Below are 7,589 nucleotides of genomic sequence, written 5' to 3'. Positions count from 1 at the left end.
TTCTTTCATATTCATTGCTTTATTGTATTTCACCAATGTGAATATGAGTTTTAGATGTACTCTTCTGGAAAAAGCATTTGGACTTGTCATCTGTCATTATACCACCATGACCTGTCCTGTAATGTCCCCTGGTGTGCATGTACACGGGTTCCTCCAGGAGAATTTAACAATTGTGGAGTTGCTGGCTCCTAGGATGTGTATGTCTTAAATGTCAATAGGCAATGCCAACTGTTTTCAGCATGCTTGTGCCAATTTCTATCAGCAGTGTAGTAGAGAAACTTGATTAAAACAGATTGTAAAATCTGTGTTCCTGTGGTATATGTTGCCATTTCTTTTTTCCGTGATAATAGAGTTCTGTACCTTTCCATATTTGCAAAAGCTCCATAGTGGAAGCATTCCAAATGTCAATCAAGGAAAGAATACTTAAATAAACCGTGATATTTTGGGTCAAAGGAATACTAGTCTATTACAATATAACTAGGAATGTTCTTGTAGCTATTTTAAAATGATTCTATGTGTTCCTATTGAGTGAATACCTAGTAGCAGAATTGCAGGTTCATTGGATATTTGTCAAGTTTATCTTACATAGATATGACCAAAATAGTTTTCTGTGGTAGTTGTTTTAATTTCTGCTTCCATCAGCACAATTAATCTTTCTTCAAATTTTATTTTTATATACATGCACATGTACATAAAGGTTGCAAGAATAATACAAGGAACTCCCACATCTATTATATTTTACCCATCAACTATTTGCAACTGTGTGAATTTTATCTTCATTGCACTTCTTGTTCTTTCTCCCTGTGATACAGTATGTAAAATAAGTAGATAATGTTTGTTCATGGTTATATTAGGCATTTGTGTAGATATATGGAGAGATACTTATGTCTAATATCTTTCTACTTATTTGTCTGTCATGGGTTGAATGTTTGAGGCTGTTAGAGACATTATGCCCTTTTACCACTAAAAACTCCAGTGTTGCCTGAAAAAAGGACATTCTCTTGCATAACCACAGTGCAGTTACCAAAGTCATGAAGTTTAATACTGGTACAATTGTATTATCTGATTCACAGTTTACATCCAGCCTCACAGTTCTCCAAGGAGTGCACTCCATAGCTACTGCTTTCCTAGCCCAAGGTTCAGTCTCAGATCTTGAGTTCCATTTAATCATCTTGTCCCTTCAGTCTCTTCACATGGTACAGATCCTGAGCCATTCTCTAGTTTTCTAGATTTTGTTATTTTTAAAGAGTATGGGCCAGTTAATTTGTAAAATGTCTTCCAACTTGAGTTCTCCAAGTATTCCTGATTGTTAGAATCTGATTTTTGGCAACAGTAGTATTGTGTACTTTCTTATACATTATGTCAAAAAGCATATAATATTGATGTGTTCCATTACTTATGATGTTAACTTTGGTACCGTGGCCTAGGTAGGTGGTAACTAGGTTTCTCCTTGTAAAATTATTTTCTTTTTGTAATCAATAGCATTTGTTTCACCAATTTTATCTACTATTTGTAGCACCCATTGATGAATTTCTAACTATCTCTACTGTATTGATGTTCTTTTTTTAACTTTTATTTAATAAATATAAATTTCCAAAGTACAGCTTTTGGATTACAATGGCTTCCCCCCCATAACTTCCCTCCCACTCGCACTCCTCCCATCTCCTGCTCCCTCTCCCATCACATTCACTCAAGGTTCATTTTAAATGCTCTTTATATACAGAAGATCAATTTAGTATATATTAAGTAAAGATGTCATCATTTTGCACCCACACAGAAACACAAAGTGTAAAGTACTGTTTGATTACTAGTTATACCATTAATTCACATTGGACAACACATTAAGGACAGATCCCACATGAGGAGTAAGTACACAGTGACTCCTGTTGTTGGCTTAACAATTTGACACTCTTGTTTATAGCGTCAGTAATCTCCCTAGGCTCTTGTCATGCGTTGCCAAGGCTATGGAAGCCTTCTGAGTTCACCGACTTCGATCTTATTCAGACAGGGTCATAGCCAAAGTGGAAGTTCTCTCCTCCCTTCAGAGAAAGGTACCTCCTTCTTTGATGACCTTTTCTTTCCACTGGGATCTCACTCACAGAGATCTTTCATTTAGGTGTGTGTTTTGGTTTTTTTGTTTTGTTTTGTTTTGTTTTGTTTGTTTTTGTTTTTTGCCAGAGTATCTTGGCTTTCCATGCCTGAAATACTTTCATGGGTTCTTCAGCCAGATCCGCATGCCTTAAGGGCTGATTCTGAGGCCAGAATGCTGTTCAGGACATCCGCCATTCTCTGAGTCTGCTGTGTATCCCGCTTTCCATGTTGGATCATTCTCTCCCTTTTTTATTCTGTCAGTTAGTATTAGCAGACACTAGTCTTGTTTATGTGATCCCTTTGACTCTTAGACTTATCAGTGTGATCAATTGTGAACAGAAATTGATCACTTGGACTAGTGAGATGGCATTGGTACATGCCACCTTGATGGGATTGAATTGGAATCCCCTGGCACATTTCTAACTCCACCATTTGGTGCAAGTCCGATTGAGCATGTGCCAAACTGTACATCTCTTCCCTCTCTTATTCCCACTCTTATATTTAACAGGGATCACTTTTCAGTTAAATTTAAACACCTAAGAATAATTGTGTGTTAATTACAGAGTTCAACCAATAGTACTAGAACAAAAAAAAAATACTAAAAGGGATAAATTATTACAGTTCTTCTTATGGAAAAATTTTACCTTCTCTATTTATTCATCCACTTATATGGACCTGTGGGTTTTATTTTATCCAGTGGATTGTATGGCCACCTTTTATCCTAATGCTCATACTTTCTGTATCCCAGAAAAATTTTTGCCTACCTTCAGTTGCAATGTAGAAGATCAGCTTCTCTTTTTATAGTGTTAGTTTTAGGTATAATATTTGGTTTTGGGATCCATCTTGACATGATTTTTGTGCGTGGTATTGGATAAGGGTTGAGGCACATTTTTTTTTGCCATATGAAAGCATAGCTCTTCCCAGCACCATATGTTGAAGTTTTTTCTTTCCCTCATTAAATTGCTCTGGCATGTTGGTGGATATATTTCTGAACTCTATTTTGTTCCACTGATTTGTGTCTTTATTTTTGTGCCATTGGGGGTACATCATGAGAAATGCATTGTTGTATGGACATCGCATTGTGTGCTTACACAAACTAAGATGGCTATGGGATAAAATCTTATGGGACTACCATTGCACATGCAGTCTCCTCTTTTGACTGAAGCATCATTATGACCATGTTTATCTGTGTGCCTATAACACACTGACTTGTTTGCTATAGCTTTATAGTAACTATTGAAGTTCTGTAAGACTTCTAGCTTTGTATATGATCATTCTAGATCAGTTGTATTTTCATTGAAATTTTAGAATCAGATAGTTTCCACAAAAAGGACTACTGGAATTTTTAAATGGAATCACGCTGAACCTATGTATCAGTTTTGTGAGAGCTGACCTCAGTACTGACTTTTTGAATCAAAAAACCTGATAGATCCTTCCAGTTATTTAGGTCTGCTTTAAATTTGCATTCCAGTGTAGAAAGTCTTGGCATCTTTTGCTAGTTTTTTATTATTTTATGTTTTTAAAGCCATTTAAATACATTTCTTTTAATTTCACTTTCCAATTGTGTGCTTCTAATATATAAAAACTCAACTGATTTTTATGTTGACTTTGTACTTGTAGCCTTGGTAAATACCTTTATTAGTTGTAGAGCTCTTAGAATTTTTGATACTGACATTCATGTCATCTACAAACAAACTATTACTTTCTCTAAAATTTATCCTTTTTAAATTTTTACCTTACTGTATTAGCTAGGGTCTCCTCTACAAGTAGTAAGACTAGCTATGCTTAACCTCTTCCTAATATTAGGGGAAAACAGCTCAATATTTTATCATAAAATATGATGTTAAATATAGACTGTTTTTAAAAATTAACATTTTATACACAATGAATAATTCCTTTTTATTCCAATTTTTTAGGATACTTAAACAGCTATTTAATTTAGTCAAACATTTTCCCTTTTTTCTATTAATACAGTGAGTAATATTTAATGGTTTTTAAATGTTAACACAGCCTTACATTCTTGGTATATAGTTTACTTTGCCTTGATTCTTTTCTATATATTGCAGGAGTCAACTCATTATATTATGAAGATTTGGTCCATGTGTCTTATTGTTATTGATAGTTTTCACTTCATATTCTTTTTTCTGATTTTGGCATTACAGGTTTATTAGCCTCATAGAGAACTAGGGAAACAATAAGTGTTTCCTTGTCTTGTATTTGTGGAATTTTTTTGCAGTTGATATCGTTTTTTCCTAAATATTTGATAGAGTTCACCCATGGATTTATCTGCCTTTTTTAAGGTAAGAATTTTCATAATGAATATAATTTCCTTAATGTGTATAGATTCAGAACAAAATACAAGAATGACATTTTCTGTATCATATCACATTAGTAAGTTGTATTTTATGGAATTTGTCAATTTCACTTAATTTTTATTATTGTATTTATACACAGCATTCTCTTATGATCCTTTTTATGTATGGAGAATCTGAGGTTTTGTTCTCCTTTCATTCTTGGTATTGATGAATAAGTATTCTCTCTCTCTGTCTCTGTCTCTCCCCGACCCTGCCATCAGTCCTGCTAAATGTTTACCAATTTATTATTAAACTTTTTTAATTAACCAAACTTTCCTATTTCAATTTTTTGCCTTTTTTCCTTTAGTTTCTATTTCATTTGTTCTTTCCCCTTACTTCAGTATTGATTTGCTCATTTTTCATACTTAAGATAAGAAGTAGATCATTTATTGTAAGCCTTTCTTCTTTGCTTACTTCTGTTTAATACTACAAAATTTCACTTAAAGCACAGTTTAACTGCATTGCTAAAATTTTGAAATGTTTTATTATCTCTGATATTTACTAACTTTACTAATATTCCCTAACTTTCCTTGTGACTTCCCCTTTGATTCACGAGTTATTTACCTGAATGTTACTTAGTTTTCAAATATTTAGAACTTTTTGATCTCTTATCGTTAATGCCTGTCAATTCAATTTCATTGTTATCATAGGATATTTTCTGTGTTATCATAGCATTCTGAATTTTATTAAGACATGGTTTATGCCCCAGTGTATGTCTTGTTGATCAAGAGACAACAGTTCTTTTTGTTCTTGAAGAGAATTGAACTTTTGAGGGAGAATGTTGTAGAAATGGCAATTCTGTCACATTTGTTGATGTTGTGCAGATCTTCCAAATCCTTACTTATACTTTAACCTAGCTGTACCAGCAATCTTTTGGGAGCGAGACATTAACATCCAAATTGTGGTTTTAATTTTCCTGCATCTCCTCTTAGTTTTGTGATTTTGCTTTATATATTTTAAAATCATGTATTTATACGTATTCATCATTGCCGTATCTTCCTGTTGAATTGACGTTTTTATCATAATGAAATGTTTATCTCCGAGAATACATTTTTCTTGAGGTCTACTTTATCTGGTGGTGATGCACCCATTCCAGCTTCTGTTGCTCAGTTTGCATGGGTTCTTTTACTTTCTAGCTACTTGCTTTATTAAAGCAAGTCTTTTTAAGATAGCATGTAGTTGGTATGGCAGTCTCTGACTTCTTTTAAAAAGACTTATTTATTTAACTGAAAGGCACAGTTACATGGGGGCATGGAAGGTGGAGATCTTCCACCTGCTGCTTCACTCCCCAAATGGGCACAATGGCCAGAGGTAGGCCAGGCTGAAGCCAGGAGCCAGAAGCTTCTTCTGGGTCTCTCATGTGGGTGCAGGGGCCCAAGCACTTGGGCCATCTTCCACTGCTTTCCCATGTGCATCAGCAAGGAGCTGGATAAGAAGCGGAGCAGCTGGGTCTTGAACTGGTGCTCATGTGGGATGCTGGCATTGCAGGTAGCAGCTTTACCCAGTATGCCACAATGCTGGCTCCAGTCTCTGACTTTTAAATGAAAGGAATGCTCTATTTACAACCTAAGAGGAATATTTTGCAGTTGGTCCATTAACATTTGCTTAATTATTTTTGTTTAAAGTTAGTTCTATTTTACTGTGATAGGCAAAGCTTTTGACATTTTACAACTATTAGTAGTTTTGTACTAATTTCGTGTTTCTTTTTAAGACACAATTATCAAATCAATGAAATTTTCTTCTATTTTTTAAGGTTTGTAAAACCCTAAATGAATGCCAAGTTTTAAAAAATGTTCTCTCTGCATTCATGGATTGAGATACAACTATTTGATTCATTTCCCTTCTTTAATCAGTTGATGTGGCAAATTTTATAATGTTAAACCATCCTTGCATTCTAGGGATAAATCTAAATTTGTCAGACAATTCAATAAATGTATATAATCAATATTCATGTATGAGATTACTCTGTATTTTTTTCTTTCCCTCTTACCACCCACTGTCGCATTTTCATAAGATGCTTATACTCTAGCTTTTAACATGAATTGAATCATTTTCTAAGAATTTGTCCACTTAATCCATATTTTCCAGTTTATTTGCATAAATTATTAGATTACCAGTAGTATTATTTTCATAAAATTAATTACTGATTTTGTTGACCACATCTACCATGTTTTGTTTCTGTTTAGTTTTGTAATATTTATTTAAGATGCAGAGAGCAGAGAGCAGAGAGACAAAGAGAGATGTTCCATCCGCTGGTTTACTCCCCAAATGCCCACAATGGCTAGAGCTGGACCAGAACCGAAGATCTCCCATGTTAGTGGCGGGGACTCAGTTCCTTGAGTCATCGCTGCAGGATCCTAGGATCTACATTTATCATGATGCTGGTGTCAGAAGCGAGAACCATGACTCAAACCCAGGCACTTGATATGGAACAGGTGTCTCAACCACTAGGCTAAATGCCTATGCCCTACCTTTTAATGTGATTACTGTAAGATCAGGGAAGGTAGACTATATGATTTCATCCTCTGAAATTTTTCTCATGGCGCTTCATGCACCAGAGTGTGGTAAAATTTTTGGGAACATTCAATGGGTACTAATAGTGTTTTGTATTCTGTGACTCTTGGGAGTATTAATTCTATACCAGGTTACTTCAGAAAGTTTGTGGGAAAATGGAATTAAAAGAAATGTTGATTTGGGGGCAAAAAAATTTTTTTGAATTCACACATGTATTTTTCATAAGCTTTTTGAAGACTGCCTGTATACATGGATTTCAAACTTTCCCACACCAAAGTAAATTTCTTTATATTCTACTTTCCATGAAGGTTTTAAAGTCCCCTTGTTATGTCTCTTAGTAGAACTTGCCAATGGTGTATTCAAATCTCAGTTTCCTATTATTATTTTGTCCAATTGTATGATGATGAAATAATTATTTTAATTGCTAGCAAATGTTTTTTACTTCAAAGTCTATTCTATCTGATATTAATGCATATACACTAGTTTTCTGTAAGTTATGGCTTACATAGTATATTTCATACACACCCTTTTACTTTTATCCCGTTGTCTTTATATTTTACATGTCTTATAAACACTGTGTAATTGAATTTGGTATTCATCCTGCCAATTTTTTGCATTTGACTGGAGCAT

This window comes from Oryctolagus cuniculus, chromosome 12 (genome assembly GCF_964237555.1).
Source record: "Oryctolagus cuniculus chromosome 12, mOryCun1.1, whole genome shotgun sequence".
In the NCBI taxonomy this organism is placed as follows: domain Eukaryota; kingdom Metazoa; phylum Chordata; class Mammalia; order Lagomorpha; family Leporidae; genus Oryctolagus; species Oryctolagus cuniculus.
Note: the sequence above shows the minus strand (reverse complement) of the source record.